Source organism: Balaenoptera ricei, chromosome 11 (genome assembly GCF_028023285.1).
Source record: "Balaenoptera ricei isolate mBalRic1 chromosome 11, mBalRic1.hap2, whole genome shotgun sequence".
Classification (NCBI taxonomy): domain Eukaryota; kingdom Metazoa; phylum Chordata; class Mammalia; order Artiodactyla; family Balaenopteridae; genus Balaenoptera; species Balaenoptera ricei.
Window position 1 is genome coordinate 22191596 of NC_082649.1, and position 19683 is coordinate 22211278.

Here is a 19683-nt window from a genome sequence, read left to right on the forward strand (position 1 = left end):
GAACCCAGCAAAGAGAGCAGAGGGTGACTCAGGAATTAGCTGCTCTACTGGCCCCTCCCTGGGTTGACACCTGCCCGCAGGTGGATCAGGGTGCACTTTGGCCTGGAAAGGGTGCATTTCTCAGTTATGCCTCTCGAAGGAGGTTTCCCGCCTCTTTCCACTGAGTTGCCCAACTGGGGCCTCGGCTCCTCCTTCCCTTTCAGATCCCAACGTTCGTCTCAGGTCCAGATAACTGACCTGACCCCTGACACGTCCTGGCTTCGACATCCCTTGTCTTTGGTTCTACCCAAGGACGTGGCCGGTCAGATGCTCTTGAGAAGCCATCCGCAAGGTTCTTTCCCTCCCGCGGACCCCAGCCGCTCAAGTGTTCGATGACCAGCACTGCAGCACCAAGGCCGTGACTCTCTCCTTCGGGAGAGGGAGGCCCGAAAGCGCAGCTGAAGACTCAGGGTCGCGGTGACCGCGGAAGGACCCCGGGGCCAGGTGGCTACAGGGTGCAGGTTCCCGGGTCCCGAGGCTTCCAAGAGAAGCTGACCTGCCTGAAATGGTCTTCAGGAGCAGAGAGGAATCTGGATCCCGCGCGCATGAGCCGAGTCCTTCGAGGTCTGTGGCGGCTCAATGGTCAGTTCCGTGATCCACCCGTCGCGGTCTCAGGAAGCCCTGCCTGGGGACGTTGGCCTGAGTCTTCTCGGGCCAGAATCCGATGTTTGAGAAAGATTAAGTTTTCCCGGAAGAAGGACACTTCTTTGAGACAGAATAAGAAGCTTTTTCCTCCCTCCTCATCCATTTCCCCGGCCAAAGAAGCAACTCTCTTCCCAGTGTAAACTGCAAGACAATGCTGTTTAAGTATCGCTGGTAATTTGAAGAAAACAAATCTTGCTCCGGCCGGTTAGCTCAGTTGGTTAGAGCGTGGTGCTAATAACGCCAAGGTCGCGGGTTCGATCCCCGTACGGGCCAAACCTCTTTGACCTTTTCTATCTCCCAAAAGAGATACTGCACAGAGGAAGAGTGTCTGAACGTAGTAGGACTATCACATTTCCTTCTAACTTCCTTGCTAAGGGGTTCTAGAACGTTGCTTGGGCGGAGTAAACAGACCCCCCCCCCCCGCCCCCGCCGCGCCCAAGACCTGGTACCTTTTCTAGGCTCCAGGCACTTCTCCAACTCACAAAGCACAACAGTAGTAGAAACCTGCAGGTAAAAGGTACAACAGAGGGCCATTCTTTATTTCATTTTGTTTTGTTTTCCTGTAAGGAAACTATTTCTTGGAGAAAAAACTGGGTTATTTGATTGCTTCCTCCGAAAACAAATTGTAAAACCACCCATTCTTCATACTGCTCCCTCTGGGTCATTCTGTACTCCCCAGTTCCTTCTAAGAGAAAACAAGATTTAAAAATAGAAAAATTGTCCAAAACTTAAGTAGAAAAAATGACAAAAGATCTTTGTTTTATACACTCTGCACATTTATACCAACATGAAAGGTATACATAACTTTAAACATTTTTAATTTTGTTTTTCTTGCATAAATAAGACATTCACATGTTTAAAAAAGCAGAAACTAAAAATAGATACATTGGAAAGTTTCCCTTCCATTCTTATCCTCCACCAGCCCACTTCTCACCATCACCTCCCATAGGTAAAGTCTGTCCTTAATTTTTCATTTATCCTTATTGGTTTTCTTTATGCATATACAAGTAAACATGTATATTGATTGTTATTTTTTCTTGTTTTTCCACACGAAAGATAGCATCATTATTTATTCACTGTTTTGCATTTGCATTTTTCTCTTAGTATATATTGGATGTCCCAAATTGCACTTTCAACTTTGTACACTGTCAAATCAGAGTTTATTTTAAAATGAGTTGGTCCTGCCAGCCAGAAGTTGACTGACTCTGCAAACTTCTTAACCATTGTACAAAGTGTAGGCTTTTCCAACCCAAAGAAGGAGGTGGTGGAGATGATATCCTTAATTTTCTCTTATAATGTGAAAAAAAGCACTTTCTTAAGCCATATAATGTTCAAAGAGGTTTGAATATGGGCTCCCAAGCTGCTCAATAATCAAAGAAAATTAGATATAATTTCAACAAATATTTATTGATCTCTCTCTCACTTTTCAGTATGGCAATTTATTGTCCTTCATGAAAAGATATGAAGGAAATATAGCTAATTGACAAATTAGAGTACAAAAAAAGTGTGTGCGTGAATATGATCTCTCTTAAAAAAAAATACACTGCAACTAACTCTCAAATGGTTCAGGGGGGAAAAATGAGTACATATGAAGAGAGAACAAAAAACCAAACAAATGTAGAAAATGTGTTAACAATTGCTGAAAATGGATATAGAGTATATAGGAGTTCTTTGTATTATTTTTGCACTTCTTCTGTAAGTCTGACATTATATATATATATTTAGAACCTTAAAAGTGTAAACTCAAGGAGAATGTGTACACACATATATTAAAGGACATTCAACAAATGTGCTGCATAGTAATTCCCTCCAGATGGTGGAATTTATGGACCATATTTATTTTCTTCTTTTTGTTTAGCCACACCTTCTAAATTTTCTACAACGAACCTTTATATATAATTGTATAATATAAAAAGAAAAAAAACTTCAGAGAAAAACAAAGAGGGAGAAAAAAATCAGTCAATCTCTAGGGTGTTTGCTCTCAATATACCTCCTTTCCTTATTGGGGAACCAAGAAGAGGGAGTGAATTACTAAATAATAGAGTAAAATTCCTAGAAAGAATTACCCTGCCATAATAATGCAGTGCACATGGCTGATGCTCAGAGTTCCTTACCTGGGATAGGACTTTTCAGGTCCATGTTACATATTCAGTATTAGTGGTGAGATTAATATTAATTGAAAATTGAAGCAATTAATACCCTAGGGTATAAATCAAGATGCTATGAATTTGGTTATTTGAATAGGGGGGTCCTCAGAATATAGTAATCCAGCAACAAAATGATGAACATGATTTTAAGAAGCAGTTTAGTGACTTAGTTAAAAGGAAGTTCTCTAGAGCTAAATGATCAGAATGCTGACTCTAAATTCTGTCCTCGGTTATTTGTAAAATGAGCATGATTATAATACCCACCTCATAAGTTAGTTGTTATGTTTAAATATGTTAATTCATTTAAAACACGGAAATAGTGCCTGGTACATATGTCTAAATAGTAAATATTGAAAAACCAGAACTGCAGTATAGCATAGCAATTCTGGGATCAACCTTAAAAAGCAGGTCTATTGTATTCTTACAACACTACATTCATTCCCAAATTCAATGTATATTCTTTTCTACCTGTCCTAAGAATCAGCTGACTTTTCTCACCTCAGATCTAGTTCCTCTTTTGTTCATGCAAAGTTTTGTTCATTACTATTTCCTGGGTTCATTTTAGAGCTTTTTCACGATGAGTTTTTTCCTAGCTTAGCCTCATTATCAAGGTCATAGGCCTTTTGTTTATCACAAGCATTACATTTCCATTATTTCCTTGTGGAAGGAAGCTTTTAATTTTTGCTCAGGGATGGATGGATGGATTGCTTTAAATTAGCTGTTCTTTAAAAATACTGCTCTATTCCTTCCAACCACTCATTCTTCTCATTCCCAAAGAGTCTGCAGGTTGGAAGACTCTTTTCCCATCTATCATCCTTTACTGTGGTCTCCAAGGTGCAAATACATCTAAGTCTTTACAATCGAATGTTTCAATTTGCCATTTTCATTACAAGTGGTTTTTGTACTTGTTACAAAAGAATTTGCATTGGTTCCAAGAACGGATTTCCTGAAAGACAATGTTCATTCTTGACCAAGACAGAGCTTTCTTCTTTACTTTCTCTTTTAACGAAAGTGGGCCCGGTGGAAATACGACTGATGAAATTCCTGTTAGTGGTAAAGAAATTTCACGAAGTCAACGCTATTAAAAATATTAACGAAGAAGGTGTGAACCCCCACGTTGGCCTGTTAGCTTAGTTGGTTAGAGCGCGCTGCTAATAACGCCAAGGTCGCGGGTTCGATCCCCGTAGGGGTCAATTTTGATGCCCCCGCGGCAACCTGGGACAAAGTTTTCTTTGCTCATGATTCAAAAGGAAATCATAACTTCTTACAATCATGAAAGTTTGATTATGACAATTTAGCTCCCTTCCCTACCTCTGAACTGATAATAGCCAACCGGAGAACACCTTTGCTTATTGGTTTAAACCTAAATTTATAAATCAATCGCCTATAAAGGCACAGGACATAACATATTTATCATAGACTAATCATGAATTGCCCCTGGAACTTAAAATGGGGGTAGAATCTCTTGAGTTATCCAGTTTATGTGCATGAGTAGTGCATATCTGAACAAAATCAGAATTATATTAAGAAGGAAAAAGGGTGAAATGGATACCAGGTAGCAACTGGGACCAGTAGCATAGACTGGCTTCCTCTACACCTCTGCCACCCCATTGTAGTGTGCCTCCGATACACTGGGCCTGCAGCAGTAAAAGCTACATTTCTCAGACCTCCTTGTCACCAGGATTCCCTGTGTCACGTAGCTTTGGCTGAGCAGACATACTCGTGCGAGACTTTGGAGAAATGAATATTGTGAGATAAAGCCTGGATAGCTCTTCTGGCATATGTCGGTCTAGATAAACAGGTAAACTGAGGCAAGTTCAAAGGACCAGAAATTGAGTTTATTTGGGAATAGCAGAGGAATTGCAATTCAAGAAACGCATCATGTAGCAAGCCATGGGTGGGTCTGTTGAGGGTTTGGGGTGGCTGTATTTACGGGCAAGGAGTGTAAAGGGTGGGGGGGAAGTCCAGCCAGAATAGCGGCTATCCATGGATCAGGAGATAAGTCTCTGTCTTCTGTAAATCAGGCATTTAGGGGAAATCAGTCCCTCAGTTCTTACCTTCCATTCTTCTGAGGGTGCATGTGTGAGATTCTCTATTTCATATCCTCTGGTTCAATTTTAAATTGAAATCCTTTCACACGTGCGTGGTTGTTGGGATATTTTAGTTTACCTGCAGCTACTGTCTAGGATTTTGTGGAACCAGAAGTAGCAGCAGCAAGATTTCTACCCAAGCATTTTCATGGCTGGGTGCTTCTGACAGTGTAGTATCCACACTTGATTCTGGTCTCCAAGAAACTCTGTAAACTCATAAGAAATCCCTTTTAATTTACCTAATTAGAGTGGATTCTATTTTCTGAAACTAAGAACACTGATTAGCTATCAACATTGTCTGCTGCAGTTGTGGTAAAGATAAATGGTGGGAAATAAAGGCCAAAAAAATCCAGTTAAAAAAGCTGTGGTCCATATTTGAGGTAAAGTAAAACTTAAAGGAGTTTAGGCAATTGATGGAGTATAAGGGAAGACCTTGACATTGGGAACACTGTAAATGACTTCTGACTTTTTGGCTGGCTTTTGCACAGTGAGGCTTACCCATCATAGATCAGCCTACAGATCCTACTCCTTCATGGACCTTGATCGTTTTACTCATCTATCTGATTGACAGACACCAGATTTCTCTCTTTTCTTTCCTGTGCTATCCCACAGCCATGATAATTTTTCTCTTTACCCATTCCACTGATTATGATCCTTGTTTCTCTTTTTATATCTCTATCCTTGTCCACATTCCTTGATTTTCTTTTTGCCCCACTACTCCATCCTAGTACCATTACCCACCATTACCACTATCTGAGAGACCTTCACATTCCTACCTCTTTCCTACTGTCCTACTCTTTCATTTACATAAACTTCATACCCAGATATCAGCTTTCCCAAGACAGCTTTCCCAGACCAGGCCTGTTGGAAGTTTGTTGCCAAACCTTTGATGATAACATAATGCTTCAGATGATCTATGTCTATGGAATTGATAACATATGGACCTTAGATACTTTTATCTAAGAGATATCTTTTAGCTAAGAGATATCTTTTAGCTAAGAGAGTTCTCCCTCCAGCCCCTCCTTGTTACTCACCTGTGACCTCAACAGGTTTCCAATCTGCACACAAAATAGGCAAAGAGTTTGCTTTTATGGAGCTTTCATTCTAGTGGGAGAGACAAACAAGTAAACAAATGAAGGATCAAGATAATTCTGAATAGTGGTAGGTGTATTATACTTATGAGAAAATAAGACAGGGTGGTATGATGGAGAAGACTGGGTGGAAAGCTATTTTAGATGGGGTGGCCAGGGAAGGGCACTCTGCAGAGGTCACTTTCAAGCTGATAAGGGAATGTGGAAAAAGTCAGCCATAAATGATTTGAGGCAAAGCACTGGAAGCAAAGGCACAGCAACTCCAAAGGCCCTAAAACCGAGTGAGCTTGCAATGCTGTAGGGACAGATGGCCAGTGTGGCTGAAGAAAGCTGGGAAGGGAAAGGATCTAGTACTCTGGCTTTCCCTGCTCATATAAGTCTTGGAACAATCTCTAGTTTCAGGTGGTCCAGCTGCAAAGTCTGCTTTTGTGAGGTAGGTTTGCTGATCTGTGGGCTTTGCCATTAGGAAATAGACTAAGCTGGTGAAAGGTGGAAGAGTATGTTGGCCCCAAATATGCCATTTTGGCATAAGGATTATTTTGAGCTAAAGGCAGTTGAAAACTAGCAGCTATAAGAAGAACACTCTAATTTTCCTTCTTTTTCTTTAAAGTAGGAGATAAAATTTCCATGTGAAAGATGTCTTCCTTATACTTGGAGAAAAGTAACATTCCTATTATTAAGGATGGAAAGTCGAGGCTGAGGGAAATCTTTACAAATTAACCCTTATCTCCCTAGTCAGTTCACCCAATTAACTATCCTAGCCCAAGCCCCTTTGCCTTGTCATGGTTTCATAATATTACTACTCTTTTTCTGATTCAGTATATATGCATCAACTCTTAACTGCTTCTTTGGGTCTTCATTTCCTTATGAGGGCTCCCATATCACAAAAAACTTAAATACGTTTGTATATTTTTCTCCTCTTAATCTGTCTTTTGTTACAGGGGACCTAGCTGAGAATTTCGAAGGGTAGAGGGAAAGATTATTTTCCCTCCCCTACACTGGAGTGAGTGACTTGAGTTTTCTGATGTGTGCATTCTTAAAAGTCCCTGGGAAACAAAATCTCAGGTTTCTTCTACAAATACATGAAAAGGAGAAAGAGAGAAACTATAGATTCAAAAAACTTGAGACATATATGTCCAATGAATTGTTTGTAAAACACATAGATATGATATATATATATCTTGTATATATGTATGATTTTTATAATATATATTATAGAATATACTTACAAAATATATAAAACTGGTGAAATGTGAACAATGATTCCATACTTGATCTTATTTTTGTTATTATTTTTAGATGTGTTAAGGATATTGTGATTATGTTTTTCAAAAGCATCTTATCTTTTAGAGATACTTTAGTTTCAGTCTTGTGTCAGTCATATAGGAGCTAAGCAGAAGGAAAAATCAGTAATACTGATTTTCTATTTAACATACTGTACTCATTACGGGTTTTTTGCATTAATTTTCATTTAAAAATATTGCTTTAAAATATTATTTGCCTCTATTGCTAAGCTTTTTGGCAGCCTCTTAAATTTTGTGCCCGAGGCAAGTGTCTAACTCGTTTCATCTTAGTCTAGGCTTTGTTAGATTTATCAGTGACACGTGTCTGAGATTTACTTCAAACAATGTGTCTGGAGGAATGAGGGTTGGGTTATATGTTAATAAGATTGCCGTGAGTTGATAATTGTTGAAGGTGTGAGATATGAACATCGAATTCGTTGTACTAGTCTATCTTTGCATATATACTTTTGAAGTTTTCCCAAATAATTTCTCTGTCAAACCTTCCTAGCACATTTAGAAGGCAGGGCCTAGGACCGAGTTAAAGGCACGTGAAGCCTTAACAGCTAGAAATAACCACAGAGACGCAGAAACCTCCCAGGTTCCTAGAGCGGACCTGGAAATAACGCCAGTGGAGGTAAACCATCTTTTATGCAACCCCAGGGCGGAAGAGTTCGCCGTTTTGTTTTCCGGGCAGTGGGCCTCTGTGGTCTCTGGAACAAACACCCTGAATCTCGTGCCCAGGCAGAACCGCCTGGTGCTTCCAGGCGGCTTGAGAAGGGCTAGGCTTCGGAGCCTCCAACCTGACAAAGGTGGGACTTGGGCCAATGTCGAGAGGCCTAAGTCTGGGACTAGAGTTGGCCCCCACGGCGCACATTCTTGCTCAGAAGCAGCAGATCGCAAAAATCAGGAGGTGTCGGGCCGGGCGGGGAATGAAGGCAAGTAAGCTCCGGCGCTTCGCCTCCGGACCCCAACACAGCCTCCGCGGATTTGGGAGCTGAACGGAGTCGACGACTCTGCAGAGACGCCTCTGGCCAGAGAGCGGATGGCACAGGCCTGCACACTCGTCATCTGTAAGGTCCACCCGGAAGCGGCCTGGCCTTGCGGATGGTAATAGGTAACGAGTCACTATTTATGGGTGTGGTTGTGAGGGGCGGACGCATGCAGGGAGGCATTCAGGCTCGTGTGCGACAGGTGCTGGAGAGTCCACATGCTCTGGGTAATAATACCTGGTGGAAAACCGTTACCCGCAAGGCAGAAATGTTGCGACTGTGTTGAGTGCACTGCTTGATGATTCTGGGTATCAAGAAAATATGAGCTGTGTAATGGTAAAGGCGGGGGGGGGGGTGTTCGTCATCAGACAGTACGTCTCCACAGCCAGCCTGCCTTCACTTTAGAACCACCTGGAGAGCTTTTAAATTTCCTAGGTAATGCTGGTGTGCAGCCGGTAATAATAACCACCGGGCTGCTGTCAGATCCAAGAAGTGCATCTCACTCTTTACTCTTCTGGGCAGAAACCATTCTTCTGACACTGCCTAGTCGCAGCATTGCCGCCTAACTAGCACTTAATTTGTGTGTAGAGGTTCTCCGAATGAAATTTATCAGCAGGGTACTGAGTCCAACACTTGGATGAGACAAAGACTGAGTAGAAGAAGACAGTTCTCATTTGATGCTGTCTAATCTGAGGCACTCAGCAATATTTTTCTATGTTTAAGCAGATATTTCTTCAACAAAAAGAAAGAAAAGCCAGATCATTGTTTAGTAGAAGAATCAGGGATGTTTGAAGATGTGGTTGAGGATGTATTTGCCCTCAGGTTTCATCCTTGTGGTGGCATGTGTCAGAATTTCTTTTCTTTTTAAGGTTGAATATTATTCTATTGTATGTATATACCACATTTTGTATATCCATTTATTCATTGATGGGCACTTGGATTGCTTCCACCTTTTGGCAATTGTGAATAATGCTGCTATTGCACATGGGTGTACAAATATTTCTACAAGACCCTACTTTCAGTTCTTTGGAGTTTGTACCCACAAGTGGAATGGCTGGATCATATAATTCTATTTTTAATTTTTTGAGAAACCTCCGTACTGTTTTCCATAGCGGCTGCCCCATTTTACAATTCCACCAACAGTGTGCAAGGATTCCAATTTCTTCTCCTCCTTGCCAACACTTGTTATTTTCCTGAGTTTTTTGATAGTAGCCATCCTCATGGGTGTGAGGTGGTAGTATCATTGTGGGTTTGATTTGCATATGCCTAATGATTAGCGATGTTAAGCATCTTTTCCTGTGCTTATTGGCCATTTGTATATCTTCTTTGGTGAAATGTTTGTTCAACTTCTTTTTCCATTTTCTAATCAAGTTGGTTTTTTTTTTTTTTGTTAAGTTGTGATTTTTTTTTTTTTTTTCTAATTGAAGAACCTCCTTCATCTGCTATTCTTTGCAGGGATGGTAGATAGAAGATATGCTCAGAAATAAGTCTTGAATCATGTTCAATTCTTCTGGTTTTTTTTTTTTTTAGTATATGTGTGTAGAGAAGGTAACACTTAAAAAATGAATTCTTGTTTTCCAGATGGACAAGGTGGAGACAGAATTCCCAGGCAGCAGGATGGTAAACAAGTGCAGATCTGAGAAACAGCCTGCTGACCTTTGGTAACGTGTATAGCAACAGCAGGTAAGTCTGGAGAGAAAGAGCTTTATAGATCATGTAGGAGGCTTAGACATGCATCTTGTAGCCCAGTGCTGTCCAATAGAACTTTGCATAATGGTGGAAATGTCCTACATCTGTGTTGTCCACCATGGTAGTCACTGGCTACCTGTGGCTATTGGATGCTTGAAATGTGGCTAGTACTATTGAGTTTATTTTATTGAATGTTTATTAATTTTATTAGCTCCATATGGCTAGTGGCCACCATATTGGACAGTACAACTCTAGGCAGTGGTTTTAAATGAGAAGTAGCATAACCAGATTTATATCTTAGAAAGATTACTTTATAGTCAGGATGTGGAGAATGTGTTGGACAGGCGCAAGACCCCAAACAGTAAAATCAGTTAAGAGACTCTTGAAATAATCTAGGTAAGTGTGTATAAACTTTAACCACCTCCTCAGTTAACAGCCCTTTATTCTCTTTTTTTTTTTTTTTCCATGTATTTGTTAGGTTGTTTATATGGTTAGAACCCCAAAGAACAAGTAACAGTGGTTTAAGTAGGATAGAAAATTTATTTATCATGTGAATGTCCTGCTGAAAGGCAAGCCAGAAACTTCTGGAAGCTCTTCTCCAAAAAGTTCTGCAGTGGCCTGTGCTTTTCTTGCTGCTCTGCGATCTCCAGAGGACTTTCCTTGTACACATGGGCAAAACCGAATCACAGCCTGTAGGAAAGGGAAGGAAAATATTGTGACCAAGCAACTTCCTTTTAAGCAACATGACAGAATGAAAGTTGCCCACAACACTTTTGCTCACACTCTGTGTTAAGCTAAAACTTGGGACATTCTTTCTGACATCAGAGGGGCCATATATTTAGGAAAGAGTTTGTAAGTATGAAAAGCATGGGCAAATTTTCAGCCACAGCTCAGCCTTTATATAATAGCGTCCTTGCATGGAGAAAGAAGGAAGTGGTCTTTGAATGTGAGGAATAAGAGAAAACTTTTGTACAACATCAGAGAATCCTTGCTGTACCAGTCTGCTAGGGCTGTGGTAACAAAGTACCACACCTGGATGGCTTAACCAACAGAAATGTATTGTCTCACAATTCTGGAGTCTGGAAGTCCAAAGTCAAAGTGTCAGCAGGGTTGATTCCCTCTGAAGGGCTGGGAGGGAAAGATCTGTTTCAGGCCTTTGTACACGTGTAGATGGCCATCCTTTCTCTTATGTCTCTTCACATTGTCTTCCCTCTGTGTGTGTCACTGTGTTCATCTTTCCTCAAGACACCAGTCATATTAGATTAGGGCCCACCCTAATGACCTCACTTTAACTTTTCCTCATTTTATTTCTTTAAAGACCCTGTCTCCGAATAAGGGTCACATTCTGAGGTACTGAGGGATAGAACCTAAATGTTTGAATTTGGGGGGAATACAACTCAACCCATAATACCTAATAAATATCCGACCAGAGTTCACATCTCATTTGATACCAGGAATCCATATTCCTTAAGGAAACCATTCATAATTACATTTAACATGGTTTTATGGCAACCCCAAATAAATTTGCCAACTGCTGCTCTGTTTTGGTAGTTAAAGCAGAGGTGCCCAAAGTTCGGACTTCAGTGTTTTAAACAGTTAGAAAAGAAATAAATCCAGTCCTGCCTGTCTTCTTTAAATAGTCATCCAGTTTCTTCTGTCAGGGAACCTAAATCTCCAGTTATTAATGCCAGCCTGAAATTCAGGACAGAAGAATTTAATTCTTAAGTTAATGCTCCTTGTTCCCCAACTGTATATAAATGAAACAGGAAGAAAATACACGAAGAAGCCTTTTTTAAAGAAGTATATGATCTATTTGGGAAGTCACATTAAAACACAGACACACCGCAAGAACTACCCTGTAGGACTACTTATAAACAGGTATTTAAATAACATAAGCAGCATTTACAAGTTCAGTAGAATCTTTTAAAAAAGGAAGAGAGATAGCAATTAAGAGGCTTCCATGCTCTCAGGTTTTATGATTTCATATGATGGCTGAGATGGAACATGCAGGGGAGTGGACATCCTTTTTGTTAAAATATTTGGATGCTTGAGTCAAGAAATGTGGGCTTGAGAGCCATATTTTTTGGATCTTTAAAAATCTAATGAAAGCTGTGGACTGACTCCTCATAAAAATACACATACATTTGATATTTTGCATGAGTTTCTGTGTGTTCATGGATACCCTTTAGGCAGATGGTGTATATTATTTATCCTAAACTCCTTTCTCCTTTGATTTCCTCCACCATGGTAGCTAGAGAGCCAAAATCCTTCCCTTCCTTCTCTCTTGTAGTTGGGGTGGGATATGAGCTGGGTCTGACCACTGAGATTCAAGTGAAAGTCGCTCGTGGGGGACTTCTGGAAACATTTTTAAAATGCGAGTGACTTCTCTAAAAACATAAAATATAAAGGGCGGGGCTGTGACTTGGCTGGCATGCTCCATCAACTCTTTACCCTATATCCTTTGCTCTTCTCTCTCCCTGTCTGGAATTCAGACAAGATTCCTGGAGGAACACCAACTATTATAGGTCTGTGACGATAAAAGCCACGGAACAAAGACAATTGAGCAAAGAAGACAGAGGGAGCCTGGGAACTTCATGACATTCTTGAACAGTGGTGCCAGCCCTGGATGATTGACCTCAGGACCTCTTGCTAAATGACATATACTAACTCCTTTCTGTTTAACCCACTGGAGTAGAATTTTCTTTTGCAGTGAATCCAATCCTAACTGATTGGCTAATATGTATTAGCACCTGTTGTGGGCCAGTGGAGTTCTAAGAATGTTTATGTACTAACGTTTTTAATCCTCACGATGAATGACTTTATGAGATAGACCAAAGGTTCTCAAAGTGTGGTCCCTGAGCCAGCAGCATTAGCATCACCTGGAAACTTGTTAGAAATGCAGATTTGGGGGCCTGACCCCAGACCTCCTGAAGCAGAATCTCTGGGAGTGGGGCCCAGCAGTCTGTGTTTTAACAAACCCTCCAGGCGATTCTGATGTATGCTGAAGTTTGACAACTTTATCTCTGTAGATAGGGTATTGTTGCTGTCCCCATTTTACAGATAAGTAGACTGAGCTGAATTTAAGTCACTTGCCCAATGTCACACAACCAGCAAGACTGACTCCTAAGTCTGTGTTTGTAGCCGCTATGTTACATCACATGTTAAGAACTCCTGCTCTAAAGCAGTAGTCTTCAAAATTTGAAAGCATACTCCTCTGAAAAATTATGTACCCCCCTGCACATTTTTAGATCAACATCTGAAAATTTCACATAAGTTCAAACAGTTGTAAAGAATCTGATTTCCAGTACATTGTAAATTGTGACATTTCAAAATGTGTTCCATCACTCTTCTAAATCTAAATACCATAGTGATTATTTTTTAAATGGACGATCATCTATTTAAAAAAATAAATTTTCTCTAACATTTGAAATTTTACATCCTCTCTTTTGTATTTGAACTCGTATTTTCATTCCCCTACCCCACAAAAATACATTTTATTGTAACATGGCTGTTTTTGATCTACTCTGTTGTGCTTTCTGCAACAAAAAAGTATAAACATTGAACTTAATTTAAGAAAAAATTTCCGGTGACTATATAGCTTTGAGTTAACAATTTGTTTTCTGCATTAAGTTATTGCAATTTTTATTAGATCAAATCACTGTGAGTGTACGTTTTGATAAGTTATAGACATACAAACTAAAATTGAATTGCAAACTCATCTCTTAATGAGATGGATGGGACTAATATTTTCTAATTAATTTGTGTATCCATGGATGAATAGTCCTTGTTGCAAGACTGAAACAAGTTCAACATCAATTTTATGTGTATTTCATTATTATAGATATGAGATAAATAAGTAGATAGGAATTAAAGGAGTTTTGAAATAGGAATGCGATTCTAATTTTTCTAACCTCTATATTACATGCTAAAACCACATTATCATTAAAATTTTATTTTTTGGCCGCGCAATGCGGCATGTGGGATCTTAGTTCTCCGACCAGGGATTGAACCCGAACTCGCACCCCTTGTATTCGAAGCATGGAGTGTTAGCCGCCAAGGAAGTCCCCATTAAAAGTTTCTGTTAATCTATTATTGACAACTGGGTTAGACCCTCTCTCATGTTTAAAAGCAAATACAATAAGAAACCACCTGAGTTGCAAAAGAATTTTGTTAACCAGTCTTTTAAGACATTCACTTTCTGACACCATGTTTTAGAGTCCTTTTGTCAGATGCTTCGAGGAGGCTTTGTGTCTTGGGGAAATATGAACGGTAAGATATGGGATGGTTGAGAGTTATGTCCTTTTTCCTTAGTGGGAGAAGAGTTGTGACAAAAGGAGGTGGGAAAGCAGAAAGTTTTCAGGCAGATCACTCAGTGAATCCACATGGGTGTCCAAGGTCAGGAAAATGATTCCCTTAAAACTGTCAGTGTCCATTTATTCCCAGGGATATACACATTCTAGTTTTAAAACTAAAGGATACTAAGAGATACCTCTTAGAATCACCATTGTCAGGTCTCTTCCTCTGTCCAGAAGCCTGGGAGGATGGGGACTTAGTCGTCCCCAGCCCAATGCTGCATACTTGATGTCGAGATGTATGCTGCAAAACAAGTAGATTAAGGGATCAAATGGTAGTTATTGTTACATTATGTGTTAGATGTGAAATTAATATCTACAATAGATAATATATATAACACTTAGGAAGCATGCTTATATTAATCTAAAATATAAATATTGGTTTCCAGGTATTCATAGGGAGGAAGTGTGTGAGGGTCACTCAAGAGAGTCAGTGGCATCTTTGCTCTCCCTGTCCCCAAGAAAGGGACAGGGGGAGCAAAGATGGAGAGTGGCCCCCAGAGGCACTTGACATTCTACCAGACACAACTCACATGTTAAGACACAGAAAAAATCGAATATATCAAAGATCTAAATATAAAAAGAAATAATGGACATTCTAGAAGAAATCATAGAGTTCTTTTGTTACCTTTGCTGATCCTGTAGTGGGAAAAGGCATATCCAAGTCAGACATAAAACCAGAAGAAAAGACTGATAATTTCACCTGCATAGTTCAAAGTCTGCATGTCCAAATTTACCATAAAGTGCAAAAGCAAATAGCAACCGGACTACTTGTGACATATCAAAACATGACTTAATCGACTCATTTAAATGGCTCCTAAAAATCCGAAGAGAAAGACCTAACAATTAAGTAGAAAAATGAGTAAAGAATATTAAAAAGCAGTTCACAGCAAAGGAAATACAGATGGCTTTTAAACATAAAAGATGTTTGATAACACAACAAGAGAAATGCAATAAAAAACTCCATTAAGGGACCACTTTTACATTTCAAACTGGAAAAACAAAACAAAAAAACGTATTCTGCTGGCGAGGAATCAACAGTGTTTTCCAAAGTTGGAGGGACAGCCCAGGCAGAGTTGAGTTGGGCTTTCTGAGTACAACCATTTGGAAACAATGAGAATCCCCCTACTCACATCCTGGGGGCTACAGAGAGCTTCTTTACTGTTGCCTGAAGAACAAATGGGTCCAAAGTTCCATTCCTCTTGGAACTCAAAGGACTGGAGTATTTAAATCTCTTTAGGCAGACTATTGATTCAGGTGGTTTTTCTTATGTTGGCAATCTGATAAGACGGGGGGAAAATAATTCACACACTTAATACTGCCTACTGAAGCAATTTCTTTAGGCTTGAAGACAAAAAGCAAAGTAGTGTTTTCACAAAAGGATAGAAAAATAGACATGTAATCAATCGCGTATATTTCCAAAGCCCTGTATTCCTTTCCGGAAAGATTCTGGGGATCAAAACTTAACCTACCGAGAGTGGGGTTCGAACCCACGCGGGCACTAGCCCATTGGATCTTAAGTCCAACGCCTTAACCACTCGGCCATCCCGGTGGCTGGGTATTGTGCTTTTGCAATTATTTTTTAATTAGAAGCAATGTATTTGTGCTGTGCCTTTAAGGAAATACTGAATTATTTCTGGTTTTGTGGAATTGCATCAAAATATGAGGATTATTACAGAGAAGACACAGCAAGCTCTCTGTGCTTTCAGAATCCACCCACTTTTTCCGATCCCCTCTCACTAGATCACCTCAAGTTCCAGAGAAATGTTTGCCTTTACTCAATACGAAAGGGAGAAGACATAGTGGGAGGAGGGGAGCAGAGAGCAATAGAAACCACCGCATTAACGCCACCTACTACCTCGACTTTACCAAAGGCGCTGGCCCAATTTTTCCTTAAGAGATCATCGTTTTGCCTGCTGAATTCAAGCCCCCACCCCACACCCAACGAAGCATTGGAGGTAACAGGTTGGGGCCCCAAAGACATTATATTAAAACGAGCTGACCTTGGGGTTACATTTGGAAATCCCTAGTGGACACAGACGCAGTTCAAATTCGTGATTTTGATTTTAATGACAAAATGCGTTAACTGACAGACCAATATGTCCACAAAAGAAACACATTGAGCTAGGTATGGGCTACAGACAGGAAGACACCGCACCAGAACTCCAAGGGCTTCCAGAAAAGCCAGCGATTGTTACAATGGTGAATCCAATATTTGCAGCCAAAAGTATCCCCCGGGAGACTTATTACAAATGCAGATTCCATAACCCCTCTTGCAATGGATCCTTTACTAAAGAGATATAGGGTAGATAGATCCCAAGACTCTTAATTTTACCAAGCACTCCCAAGTAATTCTAACATCAATTGTCTGCTGGCAACACTGAGTTAAGAGTGCTGAAAGTTGTCATGTTTAAGTTTAAGAATCCATGAAAGAAACTCCCAGATAGGAATTTTGGTGTATCTGGAGGAGACAGAGCTGAAACGAAATCCTGAAGCAGGGTTGGAATATAACTAATTAATACTGAACACCTAATGTGTGAATGTCCCTCAGGTAACCAAGGGAAACCCCACAATGAAAGAGTTGTGTCAGCTGTACCAGACAAGCAAAGAGGGTCCAAGGACAACTGCTCAAGTTGATGAAGAAGCCCAATCCTTATTTGGAATGTTTGGACTGACTGGGTCCACACCCAGATCTTTCTCTTTGTCTGATAAATTCATGTACAAGAAACGGCCCCCTCAAGTCCTTTGGCTGTCCAGTTCTGAGTTTTATCTCTGGCCAGATCAAGGTTCCATTCTCCTCGAAGAGGAGATTCCTGCCCAGGTACACCTTCTAGTTAAATCCCAAGGAAACTGCTGAAATGAAAAAAAAATTGCAGATTAAAGTGTGACATTTTGTAAAATAAGATGCTCAGTAGCTTTCAGAATTAGTGGCTTCGTGGCTTAGTTGGTTAAAGCGCCTGTTTAGTAAACAGGAGATCCTGGGTTCGACTCCCAGCGAGGCCTTTCTCTTCACGGTTTTATAAGGTAAAGGCAAACTCCTCACCGCTTAACAATACGGATTTAAACCTGACTGAAACCTCAGACGTTGAATCTTGATGGCTGCTGTTTGAGGCATCTTGCAGAGAAACAAAGTAACAGGAGTTAGAGAATTATTCGCCATAAACTATAACTGGGTTGTTGTGTCATTGTGTTTTAACACATTTTGGGTAACAGTCCTTTATTAGATGTGTCATTTGCAAATATTTTCTCTCGGTCTGTCTTGTCTTTTCATTCTCCTCAAAGTGTCTTTCACAGAGCAGAAGTTCTTAAATTTGAATGAAGTTCAGCTTTAATTCTTTCTTTAATGGATTGTGCCTTTTCTAAAAATTGAAGTATAGTTGATTTACAAGGTTGTGTTAGTTTCAACTGTACAGCAAAGTGATTCAGTTATTCATACCTATATCTACATCTATATATACAATCAAACATATTGTTGGTATTATTATTTTGAACAAACCGTTATCAGTCAGATCAATTTAGAATAAGAAAAATAAAAGTTTTTATTTTACCTTTACATATTCCTTCTCTGATGCTCTTTCTTTATGTAGACCCAAGTTTCTGACCTATGTCGTTTTCTTCTCTCTAAAGAACTTCTTTTAACATTTCTTGCAAGGCAGGTCCACTGGCAACAAATTCTCAATTTTTGTTTATGTAATTCTTTATTTCTTCTTCACTTTTGAGGGGTAATTTCACAAGGTGCAGAATTCTAGTTTTTTTTTTTTTCTCTCAACGCTTTAAATATTTCACTCTACTCTCTTCTTGCTTACATGTGTTCTGAGGAGATGTTGATATAATTCTTATCTTTGCTCCTCTGTAGGTAATTTTTTTTCCTCTATCAACTTTCAAGATTTTTTTCTTTATGTTTGTTTTCCTGTAGTTTGAAAATGATATGCCTTCGTATAATTTTTTTGGCATTTATCTTGGTGTTCTCTGAGGTTCCTGGGTCTGTGGTTTGGTGTCTGGCATTAATTTGGGGAAATTTTCAGTCATTTTTGTTCCAAACATTTTTTCTGTTTCTTTTTTTCTCCTTCTGAAATTTCCATTACACATATGTTATGCCTTTTGTAGTTGTCACAGTTCTTGGATATTCTGTTCTCTTTTTTTCCAGTCTTTTTGTTTTTTTGCTTTTCAGTTTTGGATGTTTCTATGGAGATATTCTCAAGCTCAGTGATCCTTTTCTCAGCTGTGTCCCATCCACCAGTAAGCCCATCAAAGGCATTCTTCATTTCTGTTACAGTGTTTTTGATCTCTAGCATTTCTTTATGATTCTTTCTTAGAATTTCCATCTCTCTGCTTACATTGCCCATCTTTTCTTGCATGTTGTCTACTTCATCCATTAGAGCACTTAGCATCTTAATCGTAGTTGTCTTAAAATTCCAGGTCTGATAATTCCAACATCTCTGCCATATCTGAGTGTGGTTGTGATGTTTGCTCTGTCTCTTTGTCTGTCTTTGTCTTTGTCTGTCTTTGTCTTTGCTCTGTCTCTCTGTCTCTGAATTCCATGGACAAACTCAGAGGAAAAATAGAAGTTTTACTGATATATTTGCCAAAGAAATTGAGAGAAAATTTCTAATTAAAATACTTTTAAATGAGTGCCTATAGTATGACAAGATAATATAAAGTCTTCTAAACAATGAGAATTTACAGAGCAAAATATCAAAAGAAAAAATATTAATAAAAATTTGCAGGAGGTGGACCTGTTTTGTTCCTTTACTTTGCTGGTGAATATGTTCTTATTGGGCAGGACCAACCACCTTCAATTTATTTTGCTTGTTTACCCCCTAAAAGCATTTTAAGTAACTAAATGTCCAGGCATAGGAGATTGGTTGAATAATCTATGACATGTGGACTCAGAGAAGAAATGCTATGCAGCTACAAAAAAGATAGGGAGTGATTTCCAGGAGATATTGTTAAGTGGTGGGGTGGGGGGCGGGGGGCAGGGGAAGGGGCAGATCAGGATTATAGTATGCTATCTTTTTTCAAAAAAAAGGGGAGGATTAGGAAAATATATGTGTTTTTCCCTTTGGAAAGAAAACAGCAAAGGTAAACCAGTGAAGCTGGTTATCTAAAAGGATAGTAATAGTTCTGGGGTAAATGGAATATAAGGGATATCGGGAGAACATTTCTCTGAGTACACTTTTTTGTATACATTTACCTTTTGAAAGCATGTGAATCTTCTACATTTTCAAAAAATAATATTAAATCAGCAAGGATAGGAAGTGGAGGGGAAAAAAATCCAAAACACAACAAATGAACTCAATTCTATCCCATTATCATAACTACATGGAAGAGTAAAGAATGTAATTTGTGAACACGGCA

The 19683-nt window shown here is 39.5% G+C and overlaps 1 long non-coding RNA gene and 4 other non-coding genes across 5 annotated transcripts; 4 read left to right on the forward strand and 1 right to left on the reverse strand.

Annotated features, from left to right (window-relative positions):
* Positions 1-883: 883 nt before the first annotated feature.
* TRNAI-AAU (transfer RNA isoleucine (anticodon AAU)) lies at positions 884-957 on the forward strand. Its single transcript has one exon. It is a non-coding gene; the product is annotated as a tRNA-Ile (tRNA).
* A 2993-nt stretch (positions 958-3950) lies between these two features.
* TRNAI-AAU (transfer RNA isoleucine (anticodon AAU)) lies at positions 3951-4024 on the forward strand. The gene has a single exon. It is a non-coding gene; the product is annotated as a tRNA-Ile (tRNA).
* Positions 4025-7966: 3942 nt separating this feature from the next.
* On the forward strand, positions 7967-13448 carry LOC132374498 (uncharacterized). The gene is made up of 3 exons (XR_009505677.1): positions 7967-8409; positions 9866-9967; positions 12466-13448. It is a non-coding gene; the product is annotated as an uncharacterized LOC132374498 (long non-coding RNA).
* Positions 13449-15794: 2346 nt separating this feature from the next.
* On the reverse strand, positions 15795-15877 carry TRNAL-UAA (transfer RNA leucine (anticodon UAA)). The gene has a single exon. It is a non-coding gene; the product is annotated as a tRNA-Leu (tRNA).
* A 1377-nt stretch (positions 15878-17254) lies between these two features.
* Positions 17255-17328, forward strand: TRNAT-AGU (transfer RNA threonine (anticodon AGU)). Its single transcript has one exon. It is a non-coding gene; the product is annotated as a tRNA-Thr (tRNA).
* The last annotated feature ends 2355 nt before the right edge of the window (positions 17329-19683 follow it).